The 20,957-nt window shown below is 48.5% G+C and overlaps 1 protein-coding gene across 1 annotated transcript in view; it reads right to left on the bottom strand.

Moving 5' to 3' along the window:
• The window catches only part of TMEM181 (transmembrane protein 181), a 223,053-nt gene that overhangs the window by 121,404 nt on the left and 80,692 nt on the right, over positions 1 to 20,957 (bottom strand). The gene's annotated exons all lie outside the window — the stretch shown is intronic.

Consider the following 20,957-nt stretch of genomic DNA (forward strand, 5'->3'; position numbering starts at 1 on the left):
CATGGTAACCACTCTGAAAAAGTTAAATGTCGGCTCCGGCAATGCGCCGAAACGACGTTTAGCTTAAGGCCGGATCCGGATCAATGCCTTCCAATGGGCATTAATTCCGGATCCGGCCTTGCGGCAAGTGTTCCGGATTTTTGGCCGGAGCAAAAAGCGCAGCATGCTGCGGTATTTTCTCCGGCCAACAAACGTTCCGTACCGGAACTGAAGACATCCTGATGCATCCTGAACGGATTACTCTCCATTCAGAATGCATTAGGATAATCCTGATCAGGATTCTTCCGGCATAGAGCCCCGACGACGGAACTCTATGCCGGAAGACAATAACGCAGGTGTGAAAGAGCCCTAAGTTTATTGTTCTACATGTCTTTGATAAATAAAAAAATGTTTGGGTAAAAAAAAAAATGGTTTGGGTAAAAGTTATAGCGTTTACAAACTATGGTACAAAAATGTGAATTTCCGCTTTTTAAAGCAGCCCTGACTTTCTGAGCACCTGTCATGTTTCCTGAGGTTCTACAATGCCCAGACAGTAGAAAAACCCCACAAATGACCCCATTTCGGAAAGTAGACACCCTAGGGCAGGGGTGAGCAACCTCCGGCACTCCAGGTGTTGGGAAACTACATCTCCCATTGTGAACACTTGCTTTTCTTTTCTCTAAACTCCCACACAAGTGGAAAGAGCATGCTGGGAGTTGTAGTTTCACAACAGCTGGAGTGCCGAAGGTTGCTGATCCCTGCCCTAAGGTATTCGCTGATGGGCATAGTGAGTTCATAGAACTTTTTATTTTTTGTCACAAGTTAGCGGAAAATGATGATTTTTTACTTTTTTTCTTACAAAGACTCATATTCCACTAACTTGTGACAAAAAATAAAAAGTTCCATGAACTCACTATGCCCATCACGAAATACCTGGGGGTGTCTTCTTTCCAAAATGCGGTCACTTGTGGGGTAGTTATACTGCCCTGGCATTTTAGGGGCCCAAATGCGTGCAAAGTAGTTTGAAATCAAAATCTGTAAAAAATGGCCGTTGAAATCCGAAAGGTGCTCTTTGGAATGTGGGCCCCTTTGCCCACCTAGGCTGCAAAAAAGTGTCACACATCTGGTATTGCTGTACTCAGGAGAAGTTGGGCAATGTGTTTTGGGGTGTCATTTTACATATACCCATGCTGGGTGAGAGAAATATCTTGGCAAAAGACAACTTTTCCCATTTTTTTATACAAAGTTGGCATTTGACCAAGATATTTATCTCACCCAGCATGGGTATATGTAAAATGACACCCCAAAACACATTGCCCAACTTCTCCTGAGTACGGCAATACCACATGTGTGACACTTTTTTGCAGCCTAGGTGGGCAAAGGGGCCCACATTCCAAAGAGCACCTTTAGGATTTCACAGGTCATTTTTTACACATTTTGATTTCAAACTACTTACCACACATTAGGGCCCCTAGAATGCCAGGGCAGTATAACTACCCCACAAGTGACCCATTTTGGAAAGAAGACACCCCAAGGTATTTCGTGATGGGCATAGTGAGTTCATGGAAGTTTTTATTTTTTGTCACAAGTTAGTGGAATATGAGACTTTGCAAGAAAAAAAAAAAAAAAAATCCGCTAACTTGTGACAAAAAATAAAAAATTCTAGGAACTCGCCATGCCCCTCACGGAATACCTCGGGGTGACACTTTTTTGCAGCCTAGATGCGCAAAGGGGCCCACATTCCTTTTAGGAGGGCATTTTTAGACATTTGAATCCCAGACTTCTTCTCACGCTTTAGGGCCCCTAAAATGCCAGGGCAGTATAAATACCCCACATGTGACCCCATTTTGGAAAGAAGACACCCCAAGGTATTCAATGAGGGGCATGGCGAGTTCATAGAATTTTTTTTTTTTTGCCACAAGTTAGCGGAAATTGATCTTTTTTTTTTTTTTCTCACAAAGTCTCCCTTTCCGCTAACTTGGGACAAAAATTTCAATCTTTCATGGACTCAATATGCCCCTCAGCGAATACCTTGGGGTGTCTACTTTCCGAAATGGGGTCACATGTGGGTATTTATACTGCCCTGGCATTTTAGGGGCCCTAAAGCGTGAGAAGAAGTCTGGAATATAAATGTGTAAAAATTTTTACGCATTTGGATTCCGTGAAGGGTATGGTGAGTTCATGTGAGATTTTATTTTTTGACACAAGTTAGTGGAATATGAGACTTTGTAAGAAAAAAAAAAAAAAAAAACAATTTCTGCTAACTTGGGCCAAAAAAATGTCTGAATGGAGCCTTACAGGGGGGTGATCAGGGAGTCTATATGGGGTGATCACCCCCCTGTAAGGCTCCATTCAGACGTCCGTATGTTTTTTACGGATCCACGGATACATGGATCGGATCTGCAAAACACGTACGGACATCTGAATGGAGCCTTACAGGGGGGTGATCAATGACAGGGGGGTGATCAGGGAGTCTATATGGGGTGATCACCCCCCTGTCATTGATCACCCCCCTGTAAGGCTCCATTCAGATGTCCGTACGTGTTTTGCAGATCCGATCCATGTATCCGTGGATCCGTAAAAAACATACGGACATCTGATTGGAGCCTTACAGGGGGGTGATCAGGGAGTCTATATGGGGTGATCACCCCCCTGTCATTGATCACCCCCCTGTAAGGCTCCATTCAGATGTCCGTACATGTTTTGCGGATCCGATCCATGTATCCGTGGATCCGTAAAAAAACATACGGACATCTGAATGGAGCCTTACAGGGGGGTGATCAATGACAGGGGGGTGATCAATGACAGGGGGGTAATCAGGGAGTCTATATGGGGTGATCCCCCCCGTCATTGATCACCCCCCTGTAAGGCTCCATTCAGACGTCCGTATGTGTTTTGCGGATCCGATCCATGTATCAGTGGATCCGTAAAAAACTTACGGACGTCTGAATGGAGTCTTACAAGGGGGTGATCAATGACAGGGGGGTGATCAATGACAGGGGGGTGATCAGGGAGTCTATATGGGGTGATCAGGGGTTAATAAGGGGTTAATAAGTGACAGGGGGGGGTGTAGTGTAGTGGTGTTTCGTGCTACTTATTACTGAGCTGCCTGTGTCCTCTGGTGGTCGATCCAAGCAAAAGGGACCACCAGAGGACCGGGTAGCAGGTATATCAGACGCTGGTATCAAAACAGCGTCTAATATACCTGTTAGGGGTTAAAAAAATCGCATCTCCAGCCTGCCAGCGAACGATCGCCGCTGGCAGGCTGGAGATCCACTCGCTTACCTTCCGATCCTGTGAACGCGCGCGCCTGTGTGCGCGCGTTCACAGGAAATCTCGCCTCTCGCGAGAGGACGCGTATATGCGTCCACCCAGAAGAGCAGGGCCGCCGCCAGGACGCAATCCTGCGTACGGCGGTCCTGAGGCAGTTAAACTGCGAGTGTGGGTCTGGATACCACCAATCAGCTATAAACTGAGTGTGGGTCTGGATACCACGCAATCAGCTATAAACTGCGAGTGTGGGTCTGGATACCACCAATCAGCTATAAACTGAGTGTGGGTCTGGATACCACGCAATCAGCTATAAACTGTGAGTGTGGGTCTGGATACCACCAATCAGCTATAAACTGTGAGTGTGGGTCTGGATACCACCAATCAGCTTTAAACTGCGAGTGTGGGTCTGGATACCACCAATCAGCTGTAAACTGCGAGTGTGGATCTGGATACCACCAATCAGCTATAAACTGTGAGTGTGGATCTGGATACCACCAATCAGTTTTAAACTGCGAGTGTGGGTCTGGATACCACCAATCAGCTTTAAACTGCGAGTGTGGGTCTGGATACCACCAATCAGCTATAAACTGTGAGTGTGGGTCTGGATACCACGCAATCAGCTATAAACTGCAGGTGTGGGTCTGGATACCACCAATCAGCTATAAACTGTGAGTGTGGGTCTGGATACCACGCAATCAGCTATAAACTGCGGGTGTGGATCTGGATACCACACAATCAGCTATAAACTGCGAGTGTGGGTCTGGATACCACGCAATCCGCTATAAACTGCGGGTGTGGATCTGGATACCACGCAATCAGCTATAAACTGTGAGTGTGGGTCTGGATACCACGCAATCAGCTATAAACTGCGGGTGTGGATCTGGATACCACACAATCAGCTATAAACTGCGAGTGTGGGTCTGGATACCACGCAATCAGCTATAAACTGCGAGTGTGGGTCTGGATACCACGCAATCAGCTATAAACTGCGACTGCTACAGGACGACAATAAGCGGTGCGACAAAAAGGGTACAACTACACTGCGACATAAGACATTTTTTGTAATGATAGTCAATGGTGTCGCACCGTTCAATAAAAATCCAATTATGCCAACTAGTGGCTATTATAAAAAAAAATGTTGCGTGACAAATGTTGTGTAGCCCTTGCCTCAATGCAGTGCAACCTGCAATCGGAGCAGAGGGGTAGCCAGGGGTTCATCATAGCTGGGGGGAGGGGGGGGGGGTAAAACTGCAGGGGCACATCCTTATTTTCATTGAGTTCCGCTCCACCGCAGCTGCTAGGGAGACACAGGATGCAGGACAGCAACACAGGCCAAATTCTCAATCCGACCCCCACCATGGCACTAAAGACATATTTGCATGGACATTCACTGCTAGCAAGCATACAGGAGAATACAGCACCACATACCTCTTACATCCAGTGACGTCTCCTCTAAGGTAAATGTTCTCTTCTACATCTTCTCCATTCAGACCAGACCGCCATAATGATTTCTCTCAGCCACATCATGTCTCTAAAGAGTTTCCCACACAGACATCTTAGGTTCTCCACTTTTCTCCTCCTCCAGGTGCCCCTATCCTGCCGCTACCTCCAATATTCTGTCCACTGTGCTTCCCCAATGCCCCCAAATACTATACTTTAGAAATAAAAGTGCCATACAGCTTGTCCCTACCCCCATAGTAACAGCACTCCCAAATGTCCCAACAATAGTAATAATTCTCTCCCATACTGCCCCCAATAGTTTACTGATAATGATCCCCTAGAGTGCCTCCACCAGTAGTAGTGCCCTCTATATTGTGCCCAGTAATAATGCCCCCAGTAGTTATATTCTTCTACAATGCCCCCAGTATTTGTGCCACCAGTAGTTATCATGCCCCCTATACTGCAACCATTATTCATGTCCCCTATAGTGCCACCATTAGTTATGTCCCTTATAGTGCCCCCTATAGTGGTCTCAGTATTTATTATGCCCTCATAGTGCCCCCAGTACTTTTAATATTCCCTATGGTGGCCCAGTACTTATAATCACCCCCATAATACTCCTGACAGTTATATTCCACCTATATTCAAGGAAAATCCCAGCAGTCGTGTCTTCAATCAATAGGATATTTATTTCATCAAATTAGAAATGTCCACAATCCTGGACGCGTTGCGGCTAGCATGCCTTCATCAGCAGATACAGGTATACAAAATGACCTGGTTTATATAGAGGGATATACTCCTCCCCTCATGACAACATCTCCCACTCCCATTACCTACACAGGTGATGGGAGGGGTGTATAATTAGCAAAGAAAAAACGCCCATTAGTAAATCACAAAAAATGGGTCTGTGTCTCAGATTATACTTCACAATCACATGTATGCAAAAAAATGATACTAAATCATATCCACATTTATATATATATATCTCATACATTGCCAGGTATATAAGGCCCCTCACCGAATATTAGAAGTCTGAAAAATAGAACATAAGCATAGTATTAGCTTGTTAGATATGCATAATCTCATAGTCCCTATTAAGGCCTCTGGGATGTAAAGTATCCAACGTGTGGATCCAATACGCCTCTCTGCGCAGTAACAGCTTCTTTAAATCACCTCCACTCCTAGGTCTTTTACCCTGTTCCAAAACTTGAAATCTCAACTGAGCAATCCCATGTTTGCACTGTTCAAAATGAGATGGAATAGGTAACAATAAATTTTTTGTACGAATGGTCGATTTATGTTTCCCAATGCGATCCCTAATCGTTTGTGTAGTCTCCCCAATATATAATAAGCCACACGGGCACTTTATCAAGTATATCACATTAGTAGATTCACATATGAAAAAACCTTCAATAGAGAAAGGGCGCCCACTATGGGGATGAAAAAATGTACAACCTCTGATTATATGGGAACATTGGGAACAGTGCAAACATGGGAACGTGCCCTTGCGTTGCGTCACCAATTGTGGCTTCTGTAGGTTCTATATTATCACCATTGGCTATTGTGTTGGAAAAAACTTTGACTCCTTTAATTAAGGATACAAAATCTTTTTTGTCTGACACACAGCATTTTCTCAACACAATAGCCAATTTAGAAACAGTTCCATCTGACAGTCTATTAGTAACTATAGATGTGGTAAGTCTCTATACCTCTATAGACCATGCCACTGGTGTTGAAGCAGTCAAATCATTATTAGGTAGGAGTCAGTATACTCAGGATGAACAGGAATTTCTGTTGGAACTATTGAAATTAGTATTATATGAAAACTACTTTATGCTTGAAGATGACTTTTACCTACAAAGGCGGGGCACCGCGATGGGGTCGAATGTGGCCCCGCCCTATGCAAATGCATATATGTCACAATTCGAGGAATTAAAAGTATATAACACCGTATGGTATTCAAATAATGTCCTTGTTTGGAAAAGATTTATTGATGACATCTTTTGCATATGGGCGGGGCCACATGAGACCCTTTTAACCTTCCTTGACCATCTTAACCATGCATACGAGGGTTTAAAATTTACATTGGTTCAAGATAGTGAAAGAGTTAGTTTTCTAGATACCATGGTGATAAAGGATCAATATGGCAGGTTATCTACAGATCTATTTAGGAAGGATACGTGTCATGGTCTTACCTGCTTGCTGCTCTCCTTCGTTTGACATGTGCTGGCGGCCATCTTGGTTTCTGGGTTTCTTGTAGCCTTCCACCCTGCGGCTCCTCCTTCCCCTGGGAGGAGCTGGATGCCTAGCTCATATATATAGGAGGTCTGTGGCTTCAGTTCCTTGCTTGGTCCTCTTGTGTTCACATGCTTCTAAGACTGCTGCTGCTTCTGGTTCCTGATCCTGGCTTCGTCTGACTACCCTTCTGGTTCCTGATCCTGGCTTCGTCTGACTACCCTGCTGGTTCCTGATCCTGGCTTCGTCTGACTACCCTGCTGGTTCCTGATCCTGGCTTCGTCTGACTACCCTGCTGGTTCCTGATCCTGGCTTCGTCTGACTACCCTTCTGGTTCCTGACCTCTGGCTTCGCAAAGACTCTGCTCGGTTTCACCATCCGTTTGGACTTTTGCTTTACAGCTTTATTTTCAATAAAGCCTTCTTATTTTCACTTATCTCTTGTTGTACGTCTGGTTCATGGTTCCGTGACATTAGGACCAAGCCATGAATTCTGACGGTACAGGGCCATCCTCGCTACCCACGCTGGTTGCCAGACTTGATCAGCAGGATCACCTGTTGGGTCGGTTCGCTGTGGCGTTGCAAACCCTGCTTGAACGCACGGCTCATTTCGCTCCCGTTGCCGATGGGTCGGTTGTCGCTCCTGGGCTCGCTCCTACTGCCGCTCCGGTTGTTGCGCCAGAGTCTACCCCGACGCCTGCGGTGTTTCGGGGTATGACCGGTTCTGCCCCTCTTCCACAGCGCTTTGGGGGAGAGCCAACTCAGTGCCGAGGTTTCCTTAACCAGGTGGGCATTTATTTCGAGTTGCCGCCACATGCCTTTCCCACTGAGAGATCAAAGGTGGGCTTCTTGATCTCGCTGCTCTCGGACAAGGCCTTGGCCTGGGCCAGCCCTTTATGGGAGAACAACAATCCGGTGGTTGCCGAGTTTTCCGGTTTTGTTGCTTCTCTTCGGAAGGTATTCGATGTGCCGGCTCGTGCTGCCTCTGCTGCGAAGCTCCTTATGTCCATCAGACAGGGTTCACGATCCGTAGCTGAATACGCCATTGAGTTTCGTACCCTGGCAGCAGAGGTGGGCTGGAATAATGAGGCTCTGGTCGCTGCTTTCTCTCATGGTCTCTCGGATGCCTTGAAGGATGAGGTTGCAGCTAAGAACCTACCAGTTGAGCTCGAGTCTCTTATTTCTTTCCTGATTTTGATTGACACCAGACTCAGGGAGAGACCTTCCTTTAAGGAGAACCTGCGGAGGTCTTCTAACAGATTGGTGCCTACGTTTGCTGTCCCACCCGTGCCTCCCTCTCCTCCCACGCCTCCTGGGGATGACTTGTCTGGGGGTGAACCCATGCAGCTGGGGTTTGCTCGCCTGTCCGAGGGGGAGAGGGCACTCCGGAGACGTGAGGGCCGATGCATGTACTGTGGTCTCGGTGGGCATTTTCGGTTGGCATGTCCGAACCGTCCGGGAAACGCTCGTACCCTGAGATCCTGTCGGGGGCAGATCTTGGGTGGAGTCTCCTCGTCCCCGGTTTCCCGTGTTGACAAACCACTGATCACTGTTGTCCTCTCCTGGGTCGGGGGCTCGGTGACGACCCAGGCGTTGGTGGACTCTGGTGCTGGTGGTTTGTTCATTGATAGTGTGTTCGCTGCCGCCAATTCCATTCCTCTGCAGGCTCGAGGTTCCCCACTGGCTCTTGAGGCGATAGACGGCAGACCCCTTCTGCCGCCACACGTGACTCATGAGACCCTTCCAGTGGGGATAGCCATTGGTGCCGTTCACAGAGAGTCGGTCTGCCTCAAGGTTATTTCGTCTCCACACTACTCGGTGGTCTTGGGGTACCCCTGGCTCCAGAAGCATAATCCGACTTTCGATTGGAGATCGGTCGAGATCCTCTCGTGGTCACCGCAGTGTGGGGCTAGTTGCATCCATGGGTCTGTCAAGTTGCTGTGTACTTCCTCGGACTCTGTTGCCTCCTGAATATGAGGAGTACCGGGATGTATTCGATAAGGTGCGCGCGGTTGCCCTACCTCCGCACCGCCCATATGATTGTGCCATAGAGTTACAATCTGGTGCCGTTCCTCCTCGTGGCAAAGTCTATCCACTGTCGGTAGCGGAGAATGAGGCCATGGAGGAGTACGTGAGGGAGGCGCTTTCACGCGGACACATTCGCAAATCTTCGTCCCCGGCAGGGGCTGGATTTTTCTTTGTGAAAAAGAAGGGCGGTGAGTTGAGGCCTTGCATCGATTACAGGGGTCTCAATCGCATCACGATCAAGAACGCTTACCCGATACCCTTGATTTCCGAGCTGTTCGATCGCCTTAAAGGGGCCACGGTCTTTACCAAACTCGACCTGAGGGCGGCATATAACCTGGTAAGGATCAAGGCGGGCGATGAGTGGAAGACCGCGTTTAACACCAGGACCGGTCATTACGAATCCTTGGTTATGCCCTTTGGGTTGTGCAATGCGCCCGCAGTCTTTCAGGAATTCATCAACGATGTTTTCCGTGACCTGTTGCAGCAGTGTGTGGTAGTCTATTTGGATGACATCTTGGTATATTCTGAATCCATGGAGGCCCACATTCTGGATGTCAGACGAGTGTTGCAACGGTTACGAGAGAACAAGCTGTTCGGTAAGCTTGAGAAATGCGAATTTCACCGATCCCAGGTAACCTTCTTAGGTTACATCATTTCCGCTGAGGGGTTCTCCATGGATCCTGAGAAGGTTTCGGCTGTCTTACAGTGGCCCCAGCCCAGTGGTCTTCGTTCCCTGCAGCGCTTTTTGGGCTTCGCCAATTATTATCGGAAGTTCATCAGGGACTTTTCCATGCTGGCCAAGCCTCTCACGGATCTGACCAGGAAGGGCAGTAATTCCCAGGTCTGGCCGCTCGAGGCCATCCGAGCTTTTGAGGCCCTAAAGTCCGCCTTTGTGTCGGCTCCAATTCTGTCGCATCCCAACCCTGGGTTGCCCTTTGTCCTCGAGGTGGACGCGTCTGAGACGGGAGTAGGCGCCCTTCTGTCTCAGCGTAGAACACCAGAGGGTCCTCTGCTTCCTTGTGGGTTTTACTCCCGGAAACTGTCTTCCGCGGAGTGCAACTATCAGATTGGTGACAGGGAGTTATTGGCCATCGTGCAGGCCCTTAAAGAATGGAGGCACTTGCTCGAGGGTTCGGTGGTTCCGGTTCTCATCCTGACGGACCACAAGAATCTGACCTACCTTTCTGAGGCCAAGAGATTGACACCACGTCAGGCCAGATGGGCTCTGTTCTTGTCACGTTTTAATTACGTGGTCTCCTACCTACCCGGTTCCAAGAACATCAGGGCGGATGCCTTATCACGGCAGTACTCCGAGCTGTCCAGGGAGGAGTCGATTCCGACTTCGGTCATACCTCCGAATCAGATCCTGGCCGCCATTCGCACCAGCCTGACCTCTCCCCTGGGTGAGCAGATTTTGGCGGCTCAATCTGGTGCTCCCTCTGGGAGACCCAACGGCAGATGTTTTGTGCCTGAGGAGTTGCGCACTCGGTTGTTGCGAACCTACCATAACTCCAAGACCGCGGGGCATCCTGGAAAGAATCAGCTGTCCTGGGCTGTTTCACGTCTGTTCTGGTGGCCTTCCCTACGTTCCGACATCGCCGCATATGTAGCGGCATGCTCCGTTTGTGCCCAGAGTAAGTCCCCTCGGCACCTTCCGTTGGGCCTTCTGCAACCCATAGCCACCGGGGAGCGTCCATGGTCACACCTGGGGATGGATTTCATTGTGGACCTCCCTGCATCCCGAGGCCATACGGTCATTCTCATGATTGTGGATCGGTTTTCCAAAATGTGCCACTGTGTTCCTCTCAAGAAGTTACCCTCTGCACAAGAGTTGGCCACGATTTTTCCCAGGGAGGTCTTCCGGTTGCACGGTTTGCCTAAGGAGATTGTGTCGGATCGGGGGAGTCAGTTTGTGTCCAGGTTCTGGCGCGCCTTTTGCTCCCAGTTGGGGATTCATCTCTCCTTCTCCTCGGCCTACCACCCTCAGTCCAATGGGGCCGCAGAACGATCCAATCAGGCCTTGGAGCAATTCCTTCGTTGCTATGTCTCCGATCACCAAGACAATTGGGTTGACCTCCTGCCTTGGGCTGAGTTTGCCAGGAACACGGCGGTGAACTCTTCCTCTGGGACGTCTCCCTTCATGGCCAATTATGGGTTCCAACCTGCCGTGTTACCGGAGGTATTCTCTCCCCAGGATATTCCGGCTGTGGAGGATCACCTTTCCGTCCTACGTGCTTCTTGGGTACAGATCCAGAAGTCCCTTGAGGTCTCTGCGCAGCGCCAGAGACTCCAGGCTGATCGCAGACGAGCGCCTGCTCCTTCCTACTAGGTCGGAGACCGTGTATGGTTGTCCACCCGCAACCTCAACCTTCGAGTGCCCACTCCCAAGCTGGCGCCTCGCTTTGTTGGTCCCTACCGAGTGCTTCGCAGGGTAAACCCGGTAGCCTATGCCCTTGCGCTTCCTCCTGGCATGCGGATCTCCAACGTGTTTCATGTCTCCCTGTTGAAGCCACTGGTGTGTAATCGTTTCACTTCCTCGGTTCCTCGGCCTCGTCCGGTCCAAGTGGGCAATCGTGAGGAATATGAGGTGAGCAATATCCTGGACTCACGCCTGGTCCGCGGTCGGTTGCAGTTTTTGGTCCATTGGCGTGGTTATGGTCCAGAGGAGCGTTCCTGGGTTCCCTCCGCAGATGTTCATGCTCCTGCCTTGCTCCGAGCCTTCCACGCACGCTTCCCTCAGAAACCGTTTTGTGCTCCGCGGAGGAGGGGCCCTTGAGGGGGAGGTACTGTCATGGTCTTACCTGCTTGCTGCTCTCCTTCGTTTGACATGTGCTGGCGGCCATCTTGGTTTCTGGGTTTCTTGTAGCCTTCCACCCTGCGGCTCCTCCTTCCCCTGGGAGGAGCTGGATGCCTAGCTCATATATATAGGAGGTCTGTGGCTTCAGTTCCTTGCTTGGTCCTCTTGTGTTCACATGCTTCTAAGACTGCTGCTGCTTCTGGTTCCTGATCCTGGCTTCGTCTGACTACCCTTCTGGTTCCTGATCCTGGCTTCGTCTGACTACCCTGCTGGTTCATGATCCTGGCTTCGTCTGACTACCCTGCTGGTTCCTGATCCTGGCTTCGTCTGACTACCCTGCTGGTTCCTGATCCTGGCTTCGTCTGACTACCCTGCTGGTTCCTGATCCTGGCTTCGTCTGACTACCCTTCTGGTTCCTGACCTCTGGCTTCGCAAAGACTCTGCTCGGTTTCACCATCCGTTTGGACTTTTGCTTTACAGCTTTATTTTCAATAAAGCCTTCTTATTTTCACTTATCTCTTGTTGTACGTCTGGTTCATGGTTCCGTGACAATACGGATAGGAACAGCATTCTTCATTTCACAAGCTCTCATCCACCAGCATTGAAAAGAGCAATCCTTAAATCTCAGTATCAACGAGTGCGGCGCATTGTATCTGACCCTGACATGCAATCTGTCAGGATGAATGAAATGACTCAGCGATTTGAACAAAGGGGTTATCCCCGTTCCATCCTGAGTCAAACACAAACAACACTTATGGAATCTGGTAAATCATCTAGAGATACATCTTCTAGGGTAGCATTGGTACATAAATTTCATCCCTATAACCAGAAATTAGATAATATTATCCGGAAACATTGGCCTCTGTTACAGAAGGCTTACCCTATTATTGAGGAGTTTAAAAATCCACCTCTGGGGGGCGTGGCCAGCTATGCAGGAGCGAAGACGTGCGGCTGTGAGCTCCTCCACAGCACCGGAGCTAATCCACCGCCAGCGACCCTTTAAAGATGGGCAAACTACCCAAGAAAGCCAATGCTCGTTCTGTAGCCACCCGGGCGTCTCCACAGGGGGACATTTCCAGGCTTTTCGCCCGGCAACCTGCAACTCCAGGGCCCGACCTGACTGAGCGCGCCAAGCGCTTCCAAGATGGCGCCGCCGGCCCTGGAGAATCTCAGCTCTCAGCAGCAGCTGAGCCTGAGGCTGAGCACCAGAACCAACGGCTGTACTCACCGGATAGAAGGAGAGTCAGATCTGCATCGGTGCCGTCCTTGGGCAGTGGCTCTGACCGGACCCAGATGTTGCATGCCCAGGTGGAAGGGGACCCTGAAGCACGCGCTGATCCCTCCTCTTCAGCCCAGGACAGAGGCCTAGCAGTCGCAGTGATGTCTCCCTGCGACCCGGCGATCCAGGTTAGTGAGGAGGAGTTCCCCCCGCTTCAGGGGACTTCTCAGGTGACCCCTCACCCTGTCGCCTGGGGCCCTAGAACCCCCACCTCTCCTGCAGCCCCACTGAGCCCACCAGTGAGATCCCCCACTGGATCCCCTTGGTCGGGTACCTCAGCCAGCCTTATGGGGCACCCCCAGTCACAGAGAGACACTTCTCACAGGGGGCAACCTGAAAAGGATGATGAAAAGGCCTCAGATTCGCCACAGGCTGCGGCCTCCTCCCCGTATATGCTGCGGGAGCCCCCTTTAACTCATTCTCCTGAGCCGTCCCTAGCAAATTCCCCACACTGGTCCACGGGCTCGTCGTGGGACGGATCTCACCCACGCCAGGAGGGCATCGCATCATCGGGCACACAGACACTGGCTGTCCCTGCAGTACCGGCCTCATGGAGCTCTCCACCCTTGCCCCAGAGATCTGGGTCTCCTGTCCCTCTTCCGGATGAGGACTCCCGGCCACCTACTATGGCGGACTTACGCAACCTGATGTGCTCACTCCCCACCAAGGCGGACCTCTCTAGTTTTGCAGCTAACATTTTACAGGAATGTAAAAAAGAATTCACGCAAGTACGCTCTGAGATGGCCTTGATTGATACAAAAGTGGACACTGTTCAACAGGAACATGATCACCTATCTGCAGACGTGCAGGTATTGAAAGACAAGCTGCAAGCCCACGATGCACAGATACACGCCTTGCAATACCATCTGGATGATGTCGAAAATAGGAGCCGTCGCAATAATATTCGGATCAGAGGTCTCCCGGAGTCTATAACACAGGCGGTTCTTTTACCCACCATTGTAAAAATTTTCAATGACCTCCTGGGACGTCCGCCAAGTTCCAGCATTGAAATTGACCGAGCCCATAGGGCATTGAGGCCTCCCAACCCTGACCCCTCAAAACCAAGGGACGTCATATGCAGAGTTCATTTTTATGCCATCAAAGATCAGATTCTGCTGAGGGCTCGACAGATGTCGTCTTTGTCCTACGACGGTGTCCCCTTTATCTTGCTGCAGGACCTATCCCGTTACACCCTGGCCCAACGTGCTGCCTTGCGCCCACTGTTACATCTTCTCAAAGAGCGCAGTATCCCTTACCGCTGGGGCTTTCCTTTTGCTCTATTTGCCGGCCCTAAAGACCAAGTCGTCACCCTGCGGGACCCCACGGACCTTTCCCATTTTCTACAGCAGCTGGACTTGCCACCGGTTGAATTGGGACCCTGGCCTTCCCTCCTCCCGCCTGCCTCTGAGTCGAGGGGGCGACAACGTCCATTATCTGTTGAAAAAGCGCTCAGCTCTTCTGCTCAGGCCTCAAGGGGACGACGCCAGAGAGGACCAGATTACTCAAGTCGTAGATCCTCACCTCCCCTTACCACCTGAGGGGATCCCTGCTTTAGCTACCTGGGACTACTAATGATCTAATATACTGATTGTTTCTTATTGGTTTTTAGCTGTTTGCTTATTTTCTTTATCTGTATTTATGCTCCAATTTTGCTGGTGCTTATAAGTCTTCACTTGCATCCATTGGTGCTGTGGGGGGCCAGCTCCTGTTTGGCTGACACTTTTTCCCCCGAATAACCGGAGACTCTCCCTTGGGGTATCTTCCCCAGGTGACAGCCTCTTTAGACCTCTGGGTCACATAAAAACCCCTTTTCGGGGTACTCCACCTGTTTGTTTGTTTATAACTGTTGTTCTTCTCTTTTTGTTTTTTGTCGGTTGTCTCCCCGTGCCTTCCTCGTGTTTTTTCCCTTTCCCCCTCCTCCCGTAGTAATGGGGTCTCTGAAGATTGCATCATTCAACGCGAAGGGCCTCAACACTCCCGAAAAGCGGACCCAGGTACTTCACCACTTTCATCGCCAAAAGGTACATATTATCTGTTTCCAAGAAACGCATTTTAAGGAGGGTAGCGCCCCGAACATCCGACATCGACACTACACCACCTGGCACTTTGCAAATAATGCGGTGAATAAGACCAAAGGAGTCGCCATAGCGATCCACAAGTCTTTACCCCATTAAGTGCTAGCTTGTACTGCCGACCCAGATGCAAGATACCTGGCCCTCACATTACTGATTGGTGGCCAGGAATTAACCTTCCTTAATGTATATGCCCCTAATCAAAATCAAGCTCTCTTCATTGTAAACCTCATTGATAATGTCATACCGTTGCTTAGGGGGACAGTTATCTTATGTGGCGACCTTAATCTGACACTTGACCCAACACTTGACAATTCGACGGGACGTGCATCCCTCACATATCCCACCATTAAAAAGGTAAAACGGGCACTGCTCCAACTGCAACTGAGAGATGCCTGGAGGATCCAACATCCATCTGATAAGGATTACACCTTTTATTCCGCCCCCCCATGGCTCATATAGTCGTATTGATCATATCCTTATTCAGCAATCGGCCCTATCTTGGCTTGATTTCACACAAATAGGAAATATCCTGTGGTCGGACCATGCCCCCATATACTGCTCCTTGAATTTGCCCTTCCTCTCTAGGCAGGAGTGGACATGGCGATTGAACGAGAGTCTCCTTCTGGACGCGGGGTGCGCTGCTGACCTTGCTAGTAGTATAACGAACTTCTTAGCGGATCATAAGGAGGATTCTACTCCAATACCGATCCGATGGGAGGCCTTGAAGTGTGTTCTTCGAGGTGTACTCATTAAGCACGGCTCCCGCCTCAAGAGGGAGAAAGCCCATTCACTTAAACTTGCTCTGCAAAAAGTCACATCCCTGGAATTGGCCCACAAACGAGCACTTACCCTGCAAACCTTGCATGATCTCCAGAATGCGCGTATGGAAGCTAAGCGCCTCCTAGATGCATCCTACAAACGTATGGTACAAATTTGCAGGAGTAAATTCTACGAGTACGGGAATAAAAGTGGCCGTATGTTGGCAAGGGCTCTAAAGGGAAGACTGGCAGCCTCCCATATCCCCGCTATCAAAAACGCCCAGGATCGTTTGATCCACACAACCACTAATATTGCGGCTACTTTTCACTCCTTCTACTCGAAGCTTTACAACCTGCCCCAGACACCCTCTCCAGCAGTGGGCAAACACCCCGACCTACCTCTCTTACTTCCCAAGCTTTCTGAGCTTGATTCTGCCACGATGGAGGCTCCATTCACAGACACTGAACTCCATATGGTACTTAAGTCGCTCCCGGGTGGTAAGGGTCCAGGCCCTGACGGGTTCACGGCTAGGTTCTATAAGGCCTTTTCCTCTAATCTTTCCCCCATTATGCTCCAGGTTTTCAATGGGGTGTCTCCTGGGCTCCCCTTCCCGGCGCAGACCACAGAGGCACACATTACGGTCATCCCGAAGCCAGGAAAGGACCCGCACCTGTGTGCCAGCTATCGTCCTATCTCCCTTTTAAATGTAGATCTCAAGATCTTCTCCAAATTAATGGCGAACAGATTGAGCGCTTATCTGCCTTCCCTGGTTTCTGCTGATCAGGTTGGGTTTGTGCCGGGGAGGGAGGCCCGGGACAACACTCTTAAAACCCTAGACATTATCCACTATGCCAAGTCCAAAAAGACCCCCCTCATGGTACTTTCCCTAGATGCAGAAAAGGCCTTTGACCGGATATCTTGGCGTGCCATCCATGAGACCCTTTCACATATAGGTCTGGGCCCAATATTCCTGTCAAAGATCCTGACACTGTACCAACATCCTACTGCTAGAGTCAAAATAAATGGTGCCCTTTCCCCCCCCTTCCCAATCCACAATGGGACACGACAGGGATGTCCACTGTCCCCCTTACTATACGTCCTGGTTATGGAACATCTGTTAGCTTCTATTCGGGCCAATCCAGACATAACAGGGTTAAAGATCGGATCACGAGAGTATAAATGCGCGGCGTTTGCGGACGATCTCCTTCTCTACATAACCAACCCACGTATATCTTTGCCGTCCTTACTTCGGGAAATAGCTCAATTCGGTACCTGGTCCAATTTTAAAATTAATATGTCCAAGTCAGAGGCCCTGGATGTCTCTTTACCGAGCGATCTGGCTCCTGCTCTTAAGGCTTCCTTTCCCTTCACCTGGCCACCCAAAGGCATAACATATCTGGGGATCAAAATGACAGCAGACCTCTCATGTCTCCATAAATTGAACTTTACGCCACTCCTCGTGCAGTTTCAAAAAGATTTAGACGGTTGGCGTAAACGAGACTTTTCTTGGTTTGGAAGGATTAGTATAGTAAAAATGACCCTTTTACCAAAACTACTGTACCTTCTACAAACTATTCCCATCCGCATACCGTCCACCTTCTGGTCCCAACTCCGTAGGTGCTTCACACAATTTGTATGGGCTCCTGGCCGACCACGAATCAAATGGGAGATAATGACCCGCACCAAAGAAACGGGAGGGGTGGGTCTGCCAGATTGCAGACTGTATTATCATTCTGCAGCATATGCCCGACTGTTGGACCTGACATGGGCTGAATCGCCCAAGGCGTGGGTGCAAATTACAAAAGACACTTCAACGTGTGCGGTATCAACCCTCCCATGGCTAATGGGCTCTTCAAGCCAGACGTCGTCACATTTGTCCTTCTCTGCTCATCATACCCTTGCAACTTTAGCATCCATTAGTCGTGCGACCTCATTGATTGACCCAAAAGGCCCTCTGGTGCCAGTCACTGACCATCCTAGATTTCCTCCAGGGCACTCTTCCAAACATTTTCTTCAAAGCTCAAGATCCCGACCGATCAGGTTCTATCAAGTTCTCTCTGGCCCTGCACTAAAACCCCTGCCCCAGATTTTAGAGGCTCCACTAACCCGCAATTCCTTTGAATACCTGCAGCTCCAACATTTTCACACCTCTATAAGTAGAACTCACACTCTGGCCAGGAAACTCACTGAGTTTGAAAGGATGTGTATCTCCTCCTCAGCGATCTTACACCCCATATCCTCAGTATACAAACTTCTGATACATCAGCGATGCTCGTGCCTTCCTCCATATTGTCAAGCCTGGGAGCGGGATTTGGGGGATCATTATACCCCAGCCCAGTGGAACAGATGCTTCCTTCTAGCACACAAATCTACGGTCTCAGCCAAAGCTCAGGAAACGAGCTACAAAATTATATCTAGATGGTACAGGGTACCTGCGCTACTTCATAGATGGTTCCCGACGGTATCGGACCGTTGTTGGAGATGTCTTACAGAGGAAGGCACGATGATTCATGTGTGGTGGAACTGCAGCGGCTTAACGCCTTTCTGGAATTTCGTTCATAAAATTATTAAAGAGGTCACGGGTATCCCTATCCAAAACTCCCCAGAAGCTCTCCTACTTTTTGATAGTGTCCTGAATGTCCCAGCATATAAGAAATCTCTCCTAAAATACATGGTTCAGGCAGCAAAGGCGGTGATTCCCAGGCATTGGAAATCCCCTTCTCCCCCTTCGTCTGAGGAGTGGTTTGACGAAATTGCCTTGTATCAGAGGTTGGAAGATCTCATTAGTATTACGCCCGCAGACATCACACGATATGTGCAGACTTGGGGCCCCTGGGAAATCTTTCGCTCTTCAACCGCATTTCGTGATGCGCAGGTCTAACCGCTTCAGTAGAATTGTACCCGTTCCCCTTCCTTTCCTTCCCCCTACTCCCTTGTCCAATGTCTTGTCTGTCTATATGTTACTGAGATTTCACATGTCCATTTAGATATGTCTAACTCATATTCTCCCATGAGCCATACTATGTGATAATGGGTATTTACCCAACACAGTTTTGTGGACATGATGTTTAAATTGTTAAACGCTTTTTACATTTGCATATGTCTTTATTTTGGCTGTACCGAAAAATTTCAATAAAAATCTTAATTGGAAAAAAAAAAAATCCACCTCTGATATGCAATAAGAGAAATTCTAGTTATAGGGATAAATTGGTACATTCAGACATTGGAAGTACTAAGACGACCCTGAAACAATCTATATTAGCGACGCAACGCAAGGGCACGTTCCCATGTTTGCACTGTTCCCAATGTTCCCATATAATCAGAGGTTCTACATTTTTTCATCCCCATAGAGGGCGCCCCTTCTCTATTGAAGGTTTTTTCACATGTGAATCTACTAATGTGATATACTTAATAAAGTGCCCGTGTGGCCTATTATATATTGGGGAGACTACACAAACGATTAGGGATCGCATTGGGAAACATAAATCGACCATTCGTACAAAAAATTTATTGTTACCTATTCCATCTCATTTTGAACAGTGCAAACATGGGATTGCTCAGTTGAGATTTCAAGTTTTGGAACAGGTTAAAAGACCTAGGAGAGGAGGTGATTTAAAGAAGCTGTTACTGCGCAGAGAGGCGTATTGGATCCACACGTTGGATACTTTACATCCCAGAGGCCTTAATAGGGACTATGAGATTATGCATATCTAACAAGCTAATACTATGCTTATGTTCTATTTTTCAGACTTCTAATATTCGGTGAGGGGCCTTATATACCTGGCAATGTATGAGATATATATATATAAATGTGGATATGATTTAGTATCATTTTTTTGCATACATGTGATTGTGAAGTATAATCTGAGACACAGACCCATTTTTTGTGATTTACTAATGGGCGTTTTTTCTTTGCTAATTATACACCCCTCCCATCACCTGTGTAGGTAATGGGAGTGGGATATGTGGTCATGAGGGGAGGAGTATATCCCTCTATATAAACCAGGTCTTTTTGTATACCTGTATCTGCTGATGAAGGCATGCTAGCCGCAACGCGTCCAGGATTGTGGACATTTCTAATTTGATGAAATAAATATCCTATTGATTGAAGACACGACTGCTGGGATTTTCCTTGAATATACGTGGATTTCAGTCCTATCCCGTGCAACGTGCAAACTGAGTGAGTGCCGACTATTTTTCCTGTGAGTTATATTCCACCCACAGTGTCCCCAGTACTTATAGTGGCCCAGTACTTACATTTCCCCATAGTGATCCTAATAGTTATATTGCCCTTATAGTGGCCAAGTACTTATACCCCCCCCCCCCCTTCCTATAGTGCTCCTTACATTTATAATGCCCCCATAGTGAGAAATAAAAAGAAAATACTTACCTGACTCCGTCTCTATACGGCCATAAGCCTCCACCTGTGCAGTCCTGAAGCCTGGTGCAGGACATCCTGAGTATACATCATCAATATAAAACAAGCAGACAACCCAATCTGTCTTTATCCAGTACCTACAGCAATGATTCCAAAATCTTTATGCTCCTGGAACCTTTGGACAAAATTTCCCCTAATACCTTTCCTGCCTAGAAGATACTTGGTGTGGGGGCAGGTAAGCCATTCCATAATTTTTGTCCAGTGCTATAATTTGGCTCAGATATATACCATAACTGCTTTACTTTCCCCATTGTAAAAGGGATAGGTCTTGTTGCTGTGTTTTGCAGAACTCCAACATATCCTGTTTGGGAAATGCTGACCTCAAGTTATAATCAATTGCCTGTGGTCCTGAAAAAATGTAACAGAAATACAGAGACTGTGAGCTCGACTGGGGACAGAAAGCGATGATAATGTCTGTAAAGCACTTTGGAATATGTCAGAGCTGTGTATGTGAGTAAAATAAAATAAATCATCTTATATAATGTGACGGTATCATCTGTGTCACCGTCTAGTATTCCCTTCTTCCCATGTAATAGCACCGCCAAATAATCCACAGAGCAATAAATCGCTATTATCGCCGGTATCGCCAGTATCGCTGGTATCGCCAAATAAGTCCATACATGAGCCAAAGCTGAATGCTGGAAAACGTTTACTG

Source organism: Bufo bufo, chromosome 4 (genome assembly GCF_905171765.1).
Source record: "Bufo bufo chromosome 4, aBufBuf1.1, whole genome shotgun sequence".
Lineage (NCBI taxonomy): Eukaryota > Metazoa > Chordata > Amphibia > Anura > Bufonidae > Bufo > Bufo bufo.